The 18,370-nt window shown below is 39.2% G+C and overlaps 1 protein-coding gene and 1 long non-coding RNA gene across 9 annotated transcripts in view; both read left to right on the plus strand.

Annotated features, from left to right (window-relative positions):
- The window catches only part of gria4b (glutamate receptor, ionotropic, AMPA 4b), a 202,769-nt gene that overhangs the window by 32,609 nt on the left and 151,790 nt on the right, over positions 1–18,370 (plus strand). The gene's annotated exons all lie outside the window — the stretch shown is intronic.
- On the plus strand, positions 1,897–2,838 carry LOC125782395 (uncharacterized). 2 transcript variants are annotated; one of them, XR_007425041.1, is made up of 4 exons: positions 1,897–2,112; positions 2,167–2,262; positions 2,449–2,550; positions 2,791–2,838. It is a non-coding gene; the product is annotated as an uncharacterized LOC125782395 (long non-coding RNA). The 2 variants fall into 2 exon arrangements; XR_007425040.1 differs by lacking the exon at positions 2,791–2,838 and adding an exon at positions 2,647–2,748.

Below are 18,370 nucleotides of genomic sequence, written 5' to 3' on the forward strand. Positions count from 1 at the left end.
GGTAAGACAAACAACAGTTAAAATAAAGACATTTTACACTAATAACAGTCTTTGCAATGTCATATGTTACTTTACAACATGTGTAATAATGCCCTGCTAAGTGCAGTTTAGCCACTGACCTAGTCTTAGAGTCTTTGAAAACGCAAAATCCACCGGAGATCCTATGTTAACCTACCGTTACACACAGAGGTGGCTAGTCCAGGACCAGAAAGTATAGTGGGTGGATTTTTACTTTTAACTAGTGTAAACAGAACTGTTCTAAACCGTACCTACGGTCAGCTGTACTTCACTGGTGGTGTTTTATAGACAAATTCTAACCGTTTGTTCCTTAGCTCTGAATTACTGGGTCAAGCATACAGTATAACACTGATGTGATATTCGCGCAAATAACGCAGGAATGAACTGCCATGCTGTTCCTAACTCTGTTAACTCCTATCTGACGAGATCATCACTGCATGGCTTCAGCTCTGCCTGTGGGCGGTCCCAAGCTGTTTGTTTTTCTGAACATTTCCTTTTACTAACTACTGCAGACAATGAGGAAGGTTGAGGAAGAGTTTCATGTGCTGTATGCATGTCATCGCTTTCCAAAGAAAAACAAGTATCTCCAAAACAGCAACTTTACAGGAGAGAGAAAAAACCTTCTAATTTTTTTTTAAATGGAGGTCAATGTAAAAAGAGTTTATTTCATGTTAATTTAAAGTATTTTTACTGGTCCGTTCATCAAGAAATTTTGGCACAGTGTAAGGAACAGTTTGTACTTTTAAATCATGTAGTAAACTAAAAAATGACAAAAGTGGAGATATTTGTTGAGATAAAAAGTGGATTTTATCAAAGGAGACCTTTAAGTATTTACAACCTAAGTAATAAATTCCATTATAAACTATTTCTAAACCCTTTATAAAGGACCTTATTTTAAAGTGGTTTTGATGTCTGGGTAATAACGGTGATGGTAATAATTAAATTTTACAGCTCGGCTCACTGTCCTCTGTGTCACATTAGAAGCTATTGATGAATGACTCTGACCATTACTTTAATTGTCAATGGCTTGATTGGCTGGTGGAAAAACGCTGGCCGTGTGGTCGTTATGAGAGGTCGGGCCAGGATGGACCTTTTAACCTCTGATTTGGCTCGGTGTGCTCGGCTGGCTGGTGGCACGTGGCCAAAAACCACAGACATCAGACAAAACCCTCAGATCCCTTTAGATAAGGAGAAGCCTAGAGCCGGAGACCTGCTGAGAGGCTTTAATGCTGCATCATCTCTTACACAAATCACCCAGCTGCACTTCCCCTGCCATTATCCTCACTGTGAGCTGCTGGAGGATCCAGAACAGAGCTTTTATAAATATAAATATCAGATTTCCTCATCCAGCTGCTGTTTAATAAGATGGTATCTTTGTTATTTATGGTGTTGCCTTATTAGCCTTGCTTTTTCTTGTGAAGCTCTGTGAATGTTTCTATTCATACACACATTGTCTTTCTCTCTCTCTCTCTCTCTCTCTCTCTCTCACACACACACACACTACACTACATTACACTACTGTGTAACACGGTAATATTTGATTGTGTATCTCCAGACTGAATTGGCTTGTCTTTTGTAGTTTTTAATGGAAACTGGCATTGCTATTTGATTAGACAAAGCCAGAACCTTCATTCTTCATTTTTAATTATTAGAGCTGAGGCTTCGTTTCTAGTAAGCACTACATGGTACCAGTCAAAAGTCTAGACACACCTCTTTCTCTCATTCAATGTGTTTTCTTTCTTTTTATAATTTCTTACATTGTAAATTTAAGATATTAAAGATATTAAAGCTATACAAATACACATTCATAATTATTGTTAAAAAACAGGATATGTTTTATACTTTAGATTCTTCTAAGTGTCACATTTATCTTTGAGGACATATCTGCACACTCTTGGTATTTTAATCTCAGTGTCTTCATGAGGGACAGTCACCTGGAATAGTTTTCTCAGCGTCTTTAGGGAAGGATTTTATGGTTGATTAAGGGTTAAGGTTAGGGTTAGGTGTAGGGTTAGATTTTATGGTTGATTAAGGGTTAAGGTTAGGGTAAGGGTTAGGTGTAGGGTTAGATTTTATGGTTGATTAAGGGTTAAGGTTAGGGTAAGGGTTAGGTGTAGGGTTAGATTTTAGGGTTGATTAAGGGTTAAGGTTAGGGTTAGGTGTAGGGTTAGATTTTATGGTTGATTAAGGGTTAAGGTTAGGGTTAGGTGTAGGGTTAGATTTTATGGTTGATTAAGGGTTAAGGTTAGGGTTAGGTGTAGGGTTAGATTTTAGGGTTGATTAAGGGTTAAGGTTAGGGTTAGGTGTAGGGTTAGATTTTAGGGTTGATTAAGGGTTAAGGTTAGGGTTAGGTGTAGGGTTAGATTTTATGGTTGATTAAGGGTTAAGGTTAGGGTTAGGGTTAGATTTTATGGTTGATTAAGGGTTAAGGTTAGGGTAAGGGTTAGGTGTAGGGTTAGATTTTATGGTTGATTAAGGGTTAAGGTTAGGGTTAGGTGTAGGGTTAGATTTTATGGTTGATTAAGGGTTAAGGTTAGGGTTAGGTGTAGGGTTAGATTTTATGGTTGATTAAGCGTTAAGGTTAGGGTTAGGTGTAGGGTTAGATTTTAGGGTTGATTAAGGGTTAAGGTTAGGGTAAGGGTTAGGTGTAGGGTTAGATTTTAGGGTTGATTAAGGGTTAAGGTTAGGGTTAGGTGTAGGGTTCGATTTTATGGTTGATTAAGGGTTAAGGTTAGGGTTAGGGTTAGATTTTATGGTTGATTAAGGGTTAAGGTTAGGGTAAGGGTTAGGTGTAGGGTTAGATTTTATGGTTGATTAAGGGTTAAGGTTAGGGTTAGGTGTAGGGTTATATTTTATGGTTGATTAAGGGTTAAGGTTAGGGTTAGGTGTAGGGTTAGATTTTAGGGTTGATTAAGGGTTAAGGTTAGGGTTGGGTGTAGGGTTAGATTTTAGGGTTGATTAAGGGTTAAGGTTAGGGTTAGGTGTAAGGTTAGGTTCTATTTGGAATCATTTAAATTCAACATAGGGTTCAGTTAAATAAGACCATAAAATGGACCAACCAAGTAAAGTGTTACCAGAGTTTTATTAGAAGCTTCAAACTTCAGCCTCATTTTGGCTGCTAACTGTTAACATGTTAGCACTTATCAGTTAAAACAAAGGTATTTTTTGTTTCGTTTACTAAAATAAAGTCACAGATGAACACTTTCTAGCTTTTGAAATGCTATATCCTGATAGTACAATGCTAATAAAAGCTCAAACATTGGGCTGTGATATTGTGTTCTGCTGTTAAATAGTAGTTCCTTGGCAGCTGCGTCAGGTCAGAAACTTTATTTTAGAAGTTAAAAAAAACATTCTAAACTTTCAATAAAAATGATTTTAGAGCATTTGCATGGGTTCATTCATCAAGAAGTGTTAACACAATGTAACTGTAACACAGCCAGATTCAAACAGAGAGGTAAAAGCCAGCTGGTTCACTGTTCGGTGAATAAATAAAATATATATATATTTTAGATTGACTATAGATGCCGTGGCCCCTGGTTTCCATTACACAATAAAGCAGTAATTTTCACTGCACAGCACTTTTTTTTTATTATGCTAAAATTTGCAAAGGCAAATCTCTTCTTCTCTTACTGTAGCGAGGCTTTTGCCATTGTGATGTCATGTTTATCCTGTTTCCCTCTGCAAAAACTAGTAATAATGAGATGTTATTTTTGGCTTGGGCAAGAGAGGTCTAACCGGGCCAAACGGCCCCGTGGGGCGAGATGCACTGTACCGGATCTGAAGGAAAACTCTGCCTGTCCTGAGCCAATATTCAATTTAAAAGCACTTTCATTTACCTTTCATTACATTCTAACATTCTGATAATATTAAACACCATTTCCACCAATAGAGACTATAGTGACTGAATACGGACTGGATATTTATTATATATGGGGGCATGATGGACTTTTCTCAGGGCTCGTAGGCTATATTCACACATCAGGTACAGTAAAGATACCCCAAATTAAATCTTTTATGCTAACTGTGACACACATATGCCATTTTCTGGCTGTGTAAACAGCAAAAACACACTGTATCTGATATTTTCAGTTCAAATTCGGATTACTTCAATTATTGAAGCCAATACCAATAATTATTGGTATTGAAATCTCATACATATCAGATTTGTGGCAGTGTGACTCGGAATTCATGCTTTTTTTAATATCAAACAGAAGGAAAAAAGATGGGAAAATGGACAACAGCAGTGAGTGAGGACTTAAGTTGTGGAAATACAAGTTAACAGACCTCATAATTATTTGGACTTGCATTTTTTCCAATAATAATAATAATTATTATTATTCAATTCCAGGTCTGAGAGACTAAGTTCTGCACTACACCAATAAGAGACCTTGGGCAAGACTCCTAACACTACATTGGCTCAACTCTGTAATAGGAATAACCTTGTATTCAAAGTTGCTTTGGATAAAAGTGTCAGCTAAAATGCAGTAATTGTAAATGTGAATGTAAATGTAATTTATTTGCCACGTGCTGCATGATCAAAGAAAAATATACATACATAATGTGTGCTTTTCAGTGAGGCTGGAGAAAATTCTCTGTGAATAAGCTCAGCTGCAGCCTTAAAGATTAAAGTGAAACTTAATGTGAAGCATTGCTCTGTTGTGCATGCATGCCACTTTCGATAAGTGAACCATTTCGACAGATGCAAGCATTAAATACAAATCAGATTTTTGGTCAGAAAATGAGATTTTAGCCCCTTTTATCTGATGTGTAAACTTAGTGCCTTAGTGAGGCTGACATGGTTGGAAAGTGAGTGAATCTTTAAAGCGATGATACATACAGTTGTAATATGCAGCTAGTGTACATACAAGATTGATTTACCTGATGTTAAACTAGTAAAAGTGTGGTTCAGTCATAAAGCATGTAATATAAGGGGTATGGGAGATAATGCACCAGCTTTATAGACCAATCTTTTTCCTTTTACAGCTACAATTCCCTTGCCAATTTCTTTAAAACAAAGTTTAAACAGAGAGAGAGAGATTTAAGCCTCTGCACTTTCACCACGACTAGAGCAGCTCTTCTACTTACGATATGCAGAATCTCACTGAAGTATGCATAATCCCTTTTCTCCTTTTATTACTGTAAAATGCCATTATTATTATTATTTTTTTATACACATAAGACCCATAGCCTCAACTGCTTCTGTATTGCCACAGTCTTACAGAATACTTTCAGTGAATAGAAAGCCTGTATATATATTTTTTTTTAAGAAAAGGTAATTACCAAACTATAATTTATATTATATAATATGTATTTATTAATATATTTATTGCACACAAAAACATTTTTTTACATACCAACAAAGCATAATATACCGTTTCTACCACATGTTTTGCAGTGGTGGCCCATTGCTTCTAAATTTTCATGAAATTACAGAAATCTAAAGAGGACTTTTAATTTGAAACCTTTCCACTAATTTGAAACACATATGGCTTTTAATTTTTTATTTTTTATTTGATTTTTTTGGTAAAGAAACAGACACTAACTCTACATTACCTCAACTAACGTAACTATTCTAGCCCTGTACAGCTTTTAGTTTTAGTTGGAAAACTGCCAGCATGGGAAGAAGTAGTAAAATAACAAAACTGACTCCAGACATGATAAGTTGAGTTGAACACTGCATTTGATTTAGTTTTTGCGGTTGTTAAGAACCTCGGCCTGTAGACTTTGTCTGATGGAGGGATCTGTACCTACTGTCCATGGCAAATCAAAGTTCAAATATCAAATATTTAAAATATATATCAGTGTTTTACCATATTGCTCGGAATACCGTTATGGCAAATGCAGCCTAAAATATTGTGATATTATTTTATGGCCATATCATCCACCCTTGCTAGATGTAGACTATACTACTATTCTAAAAGGGAGATTATTATCCAAAACTTTTTTTGTGTGATTTTGTATTTCCACTTATATATCGACTGTCTCTTTAAACACTCCAAGGGTGCAAAAAAAAAACATTTTGGTTGAGAACCTCGGCCTGCAGACTTCTTCTGAGGGAGGGATCTGTACCTACTGTCCATGGCAAGTTAAAGTTCAAATATCAAATATTAAAAATTTGTATCAGTGTTTTGTCTTATTGCTAGGAATATGGTTATTGCAAATCTAGCCTGAAATATTGTGATATCAGTTTATGGCCATATCATCCACCCCTACTAACTGTAGACTATACTCCTATTCTAAAGGAGAGCTATTATCCTAAACTCTTGTTGTGTGCTTTTGTATTTCCACTTGGAACTCGACTACCTCTTTAAACACTCCAAGTGTGAAAAAAAAAATAATTTTGGTTGAGAACCTCGACCTGCAGACTTCTTCTGAGAGAGGGATCTATACCTACTTCATATTGCTAGGAATATTGTAATTGCACATGTAGCCTAAAATATTGTGATATCATTTTATGGCCATATTACCCACCCCTACTAGCTGTAGACTCTATTTTCCATTCAATTGACAATTTCTATTGCAAATGCTGTGGAGTCCAAAATTAGGCTTAATCCCTGTCTGGAAAAACTGCCCCTGAAATTATTTTCTACACCATTTTTGACTGAAAAATTGCAGTTGCCAAGTAATCAGTGCTTCCCTAATGTAAAAGTGAATGAATTATGATGTGAGATATGTACGTAAATGTGAAATTTGATGTGCGTCCAGCTGTGCATACAGAGGTGTCTGTGCACCCTGCAGGAGCACAGTGCTGGGTGATTATAACAGGGCGGTGGAACAGCTGCTGGGAGAGGCCTGTATGCCACAGCCATGCAGGACTTACGACACATAGCACACTTTCAATTATATGGGCCGTAGGCAGAGCGCCAGGCCGTGCAGATATGGGTGCTTTCCAATTACACGGCAGCCTCGGCTACAGTGTGAATAGAGCGAGCAGAGAGGAGCCAACGCTATAGCCACAGCAAACACACACACACACACACACACACACACACACACACACACACACACACACAGCCAGTCAGCACACAAGGGGGCCATGACCGACTCATATAACCTGCTTTTTCTGGATCTGTCCAATAAGAAGAATATATTCCTTGTCTGTCCCTTTTGCCCTCTCTCTCTCTTTTGCTCTCTCTCTCTATCTTGCTCTCTCTCGCTTTCTCATTCTCTCTCTCTTTCACACTCTCTCTCTCTCTCTTTCTCACTCTCATACACTTTCCCCCCTTTTTTCACTTTCTGTGTTTTGTTTTCTTTCTCGACAATTACACCACTCTTTATCTCTCTTTCACGTTCTCTCTCTCTATCACTCTCTCTCTCACTCCCATACACTTTCCCCTTTTATCACTTTCTCTGTTTTGTCTTCTTTCTCGACAATTACACCACTCTCTCACTCTCTCTCTCTCTCTCTCTCTCTCTCTCGCTCTCATTCTCTCTCACACTCTTGCTCTAACTTTCTCATCACTCTCTGTCTTACTCTCTCTCTCTCTTTCTTGCTCACTCTTTTGCTCTCTCTAGCTCTCTGTCTGGCTCTCACTGTCGCTCACTCTCTCTTGCTCTTGCTCTCTCACTCTCTCTCTCTCGCTCTTGCTTTCTCACTCTCTCTCTCTTGCTCTCTCACTCTCTCTCTCTTTTGGTTTATCTCTCTCTCTCTCACTCTCTCTTGCTCTCTCTCTCTCTTGCTCTTGCTCTCGCTCTTTCACTCTTTCTCTTGCTCTTGCTCTCTCTCTCTCTCTCTTGCTCTCTCTCTCTTGCTCTTGCTCTCTCACTCTCTCTCTCTTGCTCTTGCTCTCTCACTCTCTCTCTCTTGCTCTTGCTCTCTCACTCTCTCTCTCTTGCTCTTGCTCTCTCACTCTCTCTCTCTTGCTCTTGCTCTCTCACCCTCTCTCTTTCTTGCTCTTGCTCTCTCACTCTCTTTTGGTTTCTCTCTCTCTCTCTCTCTCACTCACTCTCTCTTGCTCTCTCTTGCTTGCTCTTGCTCTCTCACTCTCTCTCTCTTTTGGTGTCTCTCTCTCTCACTCACTCTCTCTTGCTCTCTCTCTCTCTCTTGCTCTCGCTCTTTCACTCTTTCTCTTTCTCTTGCTCTTGCTCACTCCCATACACTTACCCTATTACCCTAGACATATACTCAGTAACAGAACTCTGAATTGGGGGATTTACAGTTTAAAACTAGCTACCCTAGCCACTGTCCTAGTAACCATTAAGCAGACACTTAATAACAACACATCAACCACCTAGAAAACTACAGTATATTAACAGCCTGTCAATTTTACAACAACCACTTTGGATACCTGGGATATACTGTACCTCAGCAACCACCTTACACACAGCTAGAGCTAGCAACACCATGGGAACTGTATCGCAACAGTGGAATTCACTTCAAGCACAACATTAAGCTACTTTAATTCTTCTGTCTGCAGTGTAACCCTGTAGAGTATTATGACTTTGAGCCATTTCTGCTCTCCAGCTCATCATCAAACGTGTGCACTGCACACTGCGACTGGGCAGCTGGCATTAAAACCTCCTGAGAGCAGTTCTCCAAAATCAACAGCATTCTTCTCTGATAATTCTTAGCTAAGGTGATGAGAGTAAATAAGTGCAGGGGTTTTAAGAAGCACCCCATTACTTAATCTGAGTGGTCTTACAGTAACGACTCCGGGGAAACAGCAGCCCAGGCCTTTCATTAAGAATTCTAGTAAAAAGGCTTTTTTCACTCTGCCTTTCCAATTACGGTACACGCAGGGCACAGCGGGGTGAGGAGGGAGTCTTCTTTCTATTTCGGCTCGCGCTCCCCTTTGCCCTCAGGTAATAGCTGTCAATCACAGTCTCCTTAATGCACGCTTGTGCTCGGCCACTTGACCCGCGGGTTACTTTCTCCTGACAGCTTGCCGTGTGACTCAGCGTCATCATTCAGTTCGTGAGAAATGACCCCGCTGTGTTAAACAGGCAGTGTAAAGGAGGAGGGCACAGGCAGTCATGTTTTTTTGTTATGTGAGCAGACCATCAACATAAGTGATGTCTCCTATATTACAAGGTGAAAAAACGCCTTTACTGTGCAGAAACCTACAGTACATTCCTCCCATTTCCCACCTGTATATCCCCAATCACTGGACTGGTGATGCCATAACATTCTCCGATACATGCGAAGTCAGACTCCACCTCTATTCAGAGTAGCATCACAGCGCTAACGCTCGAAGGAAAGTGCAGCGACTTGGTTATGATACATCAACTCACAGACGCAGTCTTGTGCTGATCAACATCACCCTTTGGAGTGATAGGGGAAAGAGCACCATCTACTGTACCCACCCAGAGAGAGCAAGGACAATTGTGCTCTCTCAGGGCTCTGGCAGCTGATGGCAAGCTGTATGACTGGGATTCGAACCAGCTATCTCTTGATCATAGTGGCGGCGCTTTAGACCGCTGGACCACTTGGAGCCCAAATGGGCTAAAATTCAATAAAGCAGTCAACAGTTGCTCACTTTCAGTTGTTTACTTTACTTTTTATATTACTTTTATAAATTTTAGTTTCACAGTAATTAAATATAAGATATAGACAAAAATGTGATGTTTGATAATACCGTTGGATATCCTGATTTCGATGTAAAATACAGTAAAATAAGATAATAAATTAGTTTCTCAGCTCAGCTTCTCAGTTAAACTGCCAGGAACTACAAGGAAGTAGTTTGGTGTGAGCGTTCACTGAGGACCTCTACCTCACTCTACCTTGCTCTACCTCATTCTACCTACCTCAGCTGTAAATCACTCTGCCTCACTCTACTTCACTCAGCCTAATGCTCAGTTTTTATAATGATTCTGTTGAACTACAATTCCAAAGCTGGTTTTCATTAGTTTAGTAATTAGCCATATGCAGTTTATTATTTTTATTATTATTATTATTATATATTTTTTTAACCATTGTTGTTTTTCTTTCTTTAATGAACGTTTTGTCCACATGTGCATTACAGAATCAGAACTCAGTGAAATATAGTTCATACATCATACAGCCAGTAAAACCTCAAAGAGTCTCTAGACTACATGCGATATGATGATATCCAGTGTGTTGTATATACTGTAGTTACGTAATTGCATTGCATTACATCATCAACAGCAATGCCTGGTTCTCTAAGCATCGACAAAACCATTGACAAAAGCTCTCGCCGTCTATACAAAAGAAACAATCTCTCATAAAGACGGCTCTGAAAGGTTAAGTGCTCTTTATGAAACGTTGCATTCATCCGGAATGGGTCTCTGCTTTTGAACAGCGATGTTGTTGGCACCATTTCAGTGCTGTACTGCTCCACTGGGAGCATCCGAGACTAGCGGGCTCTAACCTGAGAAGCAGAGCCTGGCCTGTGATCTGCTATGTGAGGTATATTTTCAGACCCTCATTTTATCTTCTCCTGACTTCAAGTTTATTGCGAAATTACCTGAGACATGAAACAGCGAAATCATGCCTACGGAAAAAGACTTACCCAACGTTTTTTTCATCTGCGCTTGCTGGAAACTGGGAAATGGTTCTGAAATGAAAAGCAGTTTTGTTTTCTTCAATTACTTCTATCCCCAGCTCAGCAGTAGCGTTAGCTTCCTCGATGTGTTAAGGCCCTTAAGGTTGTACAGGATGGGCTCGTTTTCTGTACTGTAGTGAAAACAAATAGTTACACTAGGGCTGGATGATATGAAAATAATTGATATCAAAACAATTCTAATATAAAAAGTATAAAAAGCCACCTAATTTGTTATGCAAAACTCACTTTTTGTGTGCTTTTGTATTTCCACTTGGGTCTCGACTAAAATAATTTTGATTAAGAACCTCAGACAGTACACAGCAGGATTAGACCGCAGACTTCGTCTGAGGGAGGGATCTGTACCTACTTTCAATGGCAAGTCAGCAGAGGAGAGATATAAGGACATTAAAATAATGAGTTTTGTGCTTCTATCACAGTTGAGCATGAATTAGCTTGTTCGTGTTTTGCCATTTAGCACAAGCTAACACTAACGTGTGTTAATCATTAAGCAGACACTTAATAACACCACATCAACCACATAGAAAACTACAGTATATTAACAACCTGTCAATTTTATTACGACCACCTGGGATACCTTCTGTACCTCAGCAGCCACCTAACAAATAGGAACAATATTTCAACAGTGAAATTCACTTTGAAACTTTTCTTCACTTAAAATTAAGTGTTTTAATTCTTCTGTATTGTAACCCTGTTTTACAGTATAAAAGCCACCACCCTTGGTGTACATAAAAGTGTACACAATGACAGAGCTGGGTGACATGGTAAAAATATTTTATCACAATATTTAAAGACATTTTCATGATACACAGTATTTATCATAATAAGATTCTCTTATTTAAATGATCATTCATGAAAAGTACACTAAATATATATATATATATATATATATATATATATATATATATATATATATATATATATATATATATTGCTACACATTATCAGTCAAACATAATGTTTTACACTCTCTATAATGAAATGTACAGCAATTAAAAAATGTATCATACTGTGATAAAATATTGATATATTATATATACTAGAATGAATCAACTGACAGGAATGAAACTTGGTGGGTAGATATTTCAAGGCCAATTGTGCTCTCTCAGGGCTCTGGTAGCTGATGGCAAGCTGCATGAACAGGATTGGAACCATCGATCTCCTGATCATAGTGGCATAGTGACTTAGCCTGCTTCTGGAAACTTTTATCCCCCTTCAGAATAGCACAGCAATCCGACACTTCCTCCTGCTGGCTGCAGCTATTTTTGCAGCTATTTTTTATTTCTATTTTTTTTTTTTTTTGATGACGAGGGAGCATAATGCAGGTGATGGCTTATCTTAACACCCTGCATGGTGCCTATTTGCGCTCGTGCGAGTGTGCACAATTACAGGTACAAAACTCTCTGTCGCCGCAGTTGAGGGGATGAACGGTGTATTGTGTTTCCATGGAGATTTGGTCATTTATTCAGGTCTGGAGAGGAAGCAGCATGTTAATAAGACGACAAGGTCATACTTGTGGGCCCTTGTGCCGCGGGCGACCACACACTGGGTTTTATGTATGAATTTCCATTTGTCATATGTCCTGCTCAATATACATCATGTGCGTGGGTCTGTTTCTGCAAAGGAGGGAACAAAAAAACAGAAAAAAATGTGTAATAAACTTAAATAGCCCTTTTTCTCTCTCTTTTTTCTCACTGTGCCATTTTGTAATAAGCGAAACCCTGAGCCCTGAGACTGATGGAGATGTGGTGTGCAAATTTGCCCTCGCTCTCATCCCTGACTAGCAGGAATCTCTCCAGGCTGCACATAATCAAGGTTTATTTTTAGACCTGCTCGCTCAATTTAGATGGAGAAAAGGCCATTCGGTATGGTTTTGTTAAATCAGGTTTTTGTCATTAGGACCAGACAAAATGAGCTGAAGCAGGGACGGCTGCTCTGCTCCGCTCCCCTCTGGGCTGTGTTCAGGTTGGGGGGACTGTGGGGGGACTGTGGGGGGGGTGAGTGAGGTGGTTTAGTGGAGGGGAGTTGCATTAACTCAACAGAGCTCCAGCTAAAGGCTGCCTTGTACTTACACTCCCTGCCCTGCGTAAAGCCCCGGTGTTAGGGGGTGTTTTGTGGGAACATGCCGGCAGTACTGAGAGATAAATTCCGGGCCCAAGCGGTGTCGATAACGCTCGTTACAGTCCATAATGAGGTCACAGGCGCACTGTCTGGCCCTGATAGAGATTTATAGAGGCTCTGACTCACTAAAGCTCTCTTTGTCCACACAGCCACCGCACACAATCCTACTGGGCACAGCCTAATACTAGTAATGTTATTACTTTGGAGAAAGTGCGTTACCTTCTTCTGAGTACAGTGTTGTGTGTATAAGCCAGCAAGAATGAATTGAGAGAATTGTTCAGCTGTGAAATGAATCAAAAAATCATATTTTTATTGTTATTGCGATTTGAGTTTTTACAGTAAACACAAGAAAAGAGCTGCAGTGACAATTAAAAATAGTGAGGTAGAGTAAGGTAGAGTGAGATAGAGAAAGGTGGAATGAGGCAGAGTAAGGTAGAGTATGAGAGAGGAAGGTGGAGTGAGGTAGAGTAAGGTAGAGTGAGACAGAGGAAGGTAGAGTGAGGTAGAGTAAGGTAGAGTATGAGATAGAGGAAGGTGGAGTGAGGTAGAGTAAGGTAGAGTGAGATAGAGGAAGGTGGAGTGAGGTAGAGTAAGGAGAGTGAGACAGAGGAAGGTAGAGTGAGGTAGAGTAAGGTAGAGTATGAGATAGAGGAAGGTAGAGTGAGGTAGAGGAAGGTAGAGTATGAGATAGAGGGATGTAGAGTGAGGTAGAGTAAGGTAGAGTATGAGATAGAGGAAGGTAGAGTGAGGTAGAGTAAGGGAGAGTATGAGATAGAGGAAGGTGGAGTGAGGTAGAGTAAAGTAGAGTATGAGATAGAGGAAGGTGGAGTGAGGTAGAGTAAGGTAGAGTGAGACAGAGGAAGGTAGAGTGAGGTAGAGTAAGGTAGAGTATGAGATAGAGGAAGGTGGAGTGAGGTAGAGGAAGGTAGAGTATGAGATAGAGGAAGGTGGAGTGAGGTAGAGTAAAGTAGAGTATGAGATAGAGGAAGGTGGAGTGAGGTAGAGTAAGGTAGGTTAAGATAGAGGAAGGTGGAGTGAGGTAGAGTAAGGAGAGTGAGACAGAGGAAGGTAGAGTGAGGTAGAGTAAGGTAGAGTATAAGATAGCGGAAGGTAGAGTGAGGTAGAGTAAGAAAGAGTGAGATAGAGGAAGGTGGAGTGAGGCAGAGACAGGTAGAGTGAGATTAAAGGCAGAGAGTCAGGCAGACTGAGGTAAAGCACAGTAGAGTGAGGTAGAGAAAAGCAGAGTGAGGTAGGGGTCCACAGTTAACACTTATACCAAACTACTTCTTATACTTGGAAAAGTGAGTGAAGCCACTTACCAAAAAAAGTCTTCCACATTTCAGGATATCTAACTGTATTATTCCATATCATATTCATAACCTGTAACTGATAATATTGTGCAATCAAAATAATTGGAGACCCATGTCCACCCTCCAACCCAACACCAGGAGGGTGACTACATGTTCCCCAGAGGAATTAACAAAACTACATCCCATTTATTAAAACATAGATAGATAGATCACCAACGAAGAAGAAAATTTGGCTGACAAACATGCTTGGAGCTTCTGTACATATTTTCCCCATTGTGTTCATTCGTCTACTCTCCCCTGATATTCAAATAATTAAATACTTCCTTAAATAATCGTTTAATTGATTTTTAGATCATATTACCCAGCACTAATTTATAGTACAGTACCTTCAAAGCCAGGTTAGATGCACCTACATTCATTTACTTCCACACAGCTCATTATTTTGTTTCATTCACTTTTATTACATTTTGTTTACAAGCTGTTGTTAAAGCTAAAAATAGACCAGCCACTTCCTGTCTGACTGGAATGTTTAAGTACCCTATCCCCACCAGGAGCCCTGTGAGCTTCAAGCACGGCTCAGACTGACCTGTAGTCTTTCAGATGTATGGAGGACACGTGTGTAGACTTTGCTCAGTGCTGGAGCCGAGGTGGTGGATCAGATTCCCCTGGGAGAGTCGCCTGCTGTCTTTAAACACTGACTGAAGACCCGACTCTTTCAAGGGCACTTAAATCAGCACTAATCTTACTCTTATTAAAGGCTGGTGAATGCTCTCATGGCTTACTTTGATGTTTAACAGTCAGGTCAGTGTAGTATAAACTGTATCATTTGAGTGTTGTGCATCGTTTATCTTTATGTATAAGGTATTAATACTAAGTATGGATTGAAGTGAAACATTTAGCCGAATACTGAACACTAATTATTAATTTTGCCATTATTTTACTATTGCATAAATTAAATAGCCTAAATATATTTTCATCAAATTTACCCTAATTTACCCACATTTTTCCAACTGCTGCTGATGCTGCATTGCTGAGTATCATCACAGCGCTAACTCTTGCTATTGATACATCAGCTCACAGACGCAGCCTTGTGCTGATTAACATCACCCTAAGAGTGATGAGTAGAAAGAGCGCCATCTACTGTACCCACCCAGAGAGAACAAGACCAATTGTGCTCTCTCAGGGCTCCGGTAGCTGAGGGCAAGCTGCACAAATGGATGGGATTTGAACCGGCAATCTCCTGATCCTGATGTATTGGTTTAGTGTTTTTGTATTTTCTCTCAGAAAAACATGAATTATTTATTAAACAAAAAAGTGTTAAAAAAACGTATTATGTTTTATATTTTCAATTCTTCAAAGTAGCACATTTTGCTTAGATTAGGCAGTTTTGCACATCTTGGCTGGATTTTCTTAGTCAGCTTTATGAGGTAGAGTCACCTGGAATTCAGGCTTTCAGTTAACAGCTGTGCTGAACTCATCAAGAGTTAATTACTTGAATTTCTTGCCTCCTAATGTGTTTGAGAGCATCAGTTGTAAAGTAGTGAAGAGGTAGAGTTACAGGTAAACAGTGAATAGGCCTATTTATGTAAAGAAAAAATACTTAAAGACTTTGAGAGTATCCTCAAGTACTGTCACGGCAAAGACTATCGAAAACGTTAGGATGAAAGTGGCACTAATCAGGACTGCCCCAGTAAAGGAAGAGCAAGAGTTGCCAGGCTTAGAAATAGTATTTTGTTTTGTTTAACACTTTTAAGTTAAGTTCAGTATTAATTCACAATGCAGGAAAAGGTATAAATAATAAATTGAATTAGGGGGTCTGTCCACACTTTTAACTGCTACTGTACATCATTTTTGTGTGGTTTGTGTATATTCTAATAGAATTGTGCGTGTAGATGTTTATATTGAGATTGTATTGAGCTTTATTGAGGTTTTATCATGCAGGGCTCTGTTTTACAGAGGCATTGCTTGATTTGTTTTGGGTTTTTTTTACAGCAGAGACACTGGGTTGAGGCCGAGCACGTAGAAGTGCTGTGTTGAGCTGCAGCAGTGACAGCTTCTCCTGCGCAGTGTCTCTGCACTCTGAGCCGTGGCTGTGAGCTGCGTTCTGAAGGTGCCATTGCTCTCTGATCTTGGACAGAGCCCTGCCCGGTTCAGGAGATAACTCTTTCAGCGGCAGCAGCGGCAGCAGGGCTGTACTACACGCTGTCTGAGCTCGAGCCCGAGACCTGCGGAAAGTGCTACACAGAAATGAATGTTAATCCAGAGGACAGGGAACAAAAAGCCCTTTGAGAGTCTTAATAATATCTCAGTGCGACAGCCGGCCTAATGTTTCCTGAAAGAAAGACTCCATCTTGTTCGCCGGCCCCTAGAGACGCCAAGCTTTGTTGCACACATATGAAGTGTCAGCTTCATTCCTCATTTGGTGCAAAAAACAATCAATTCCGAGGTGCTACACCGTATGGCGTCCCTGTAGAGAACTGTAGAGTGCTGCTGCACCACTTGTGACGCGGATCTGCCGTCAGACCTTTTGTATTTCTTAGGAGCTGCAGTTATGACCAGTGTGTACAGTACGCATATTTTTTAAAAACATAAAATAAAAATTTAATTGCAGACTTAAAGCTGTTGATGCAACCAAATGAACCAAATATGAATGCAATTCATTGTAATCCATTACGGAAGGTACAGTAAATACCTAAATATATATATTTTAGCAATCTATAGGCGAGACATCAACCATGCACTGTCCAGCTTGATTGAGGGCATGTCAGTGTCTCTTTGCTATCGTAACAACAGGAAAAGTACACCATGGGGAAAAAAAGAAAATATATATATATATATTTTTGCATATGATATGATATGGCACACCCCTAACTAAGATATTTAAAAATACAAGATTTTTCTCAGATTTGTATCAGAAGTCAATGATCCAGAATGTCATGATACTAATAAAAATGCACTCCATATATCTCCATATATCCAGGATTAAAGTAAAATAAATGATACTGGACAGATATAATCTGTCTCTAGTAGATACATAATGGGAAATGAGAACTATATACATATATATATATATATATATATATATATATATATATATATATATATATATATATATATATATATATATATATATTAACAATCTATAGGCGAGCGATCAACCATGCACCGTTCAGCTTGATTGAGGGCATGTCAGTGTGCCTTTGCTATCATAACGACGGGAAAAGTACACCATGCATTCTACTAATTCTACTAATATCAATCATGGATGATCTGATTTGAGCGTTCACATTAATGTCGCATGTCCATGGATCAGATAGTTATCTAATTTAGGACCACATATAAAAGTGACTCAAATCTGATTTTAAAAAATCGTATTTGGCACGTTCACACAGCCATGAAAAAACCTGATCTGAGCCACATTGAGCAAAAAATCTGATTTGAGTCACTTGATAATGGTAAAGGTAATGTGAACTTAACCTGAGTGTTTACAGACCCATCCCAAATCACAAACGAATCATGACTTTTGGGACACGGCCATCTTTACTGCCTGCCTATCATGGCTAGACCTAATACTTGAATACTTTAAACGGTTAAGCCAGGTGGAAACTGTGCGATTTTAGCCTAAGTTTAAGCCTGATCTGGTCGGATGTGACTGAATTTTATGATCGGGCTGAATTTCAGCTTCGTTGTGCGTCGCGTGTTGTGTAGTTTGAGAGGGGAAACGATGTCCGATTAACTGCCCAAACAACTGCGAATAGTAAATCAAATGTGAGGAGGGATTTCTGACACGACAGAATTTTTGGTCTGATTTCTTAATATCTTGACCTGTTTTCCCAACATTTTATGCAAATATACCCATAAAAAGCCTTTCTTTTAAAGTAATAGCCTTTCTCATATGGGTATCTTGCTTCTGGATATATGATGAAACTTTTTTTTTAGGAGATAGCTGATAGAAGTCCTGTAATGATCTGCTCAGCAGGTCACAAAAACCCTTCATATCATCCATCTAATTATAATATAAAAGAGGAAAAACAGAATTGTAGATTACGTATGCTGTTACATACTAAAACTAGATATTTAATTAAGCAGCAGACACAATCTAAGTCACTGAATGCACACAGCGAGTGGACAATGCTTCAGACACTTCTACACACATGTACACCATCTGCCATCTGCGATCTGCGAGTCCATGTACATGTCTTCATTTTACGTAGTTTTGTACGATATATCACAATATCAGTATTTTATCCCACCCCCTAATCCTGGCTACTCCACATCCAGCCCACCTCAGCCACTTCTTCACAATATCAGGTTAGGTTAGTTAGGGCAAGAACAGATAGTGTTTTTAGTAAATGCTGCATTTTACGGAGGAAGAGCCGTGAGCTGCTCTTTAGAGATGAT

This window comes from Astyanax mexicanus, chromosome 17, assembly GCF_023375975.1.
Source record: "Astyanax mexicanus isolate ESR-SI-001 chromosome 17, AstMex3_surface, whole genome shotgun sequence".
In the NCBI taxonomy this organism is placed as follows: domain Eukaryota; kingdom Metazoa; phylum Chordata; class Actinopteri; order Characiformes; family Acestrorhamphidae; genus Astyanax; species Astyanax mexicanus.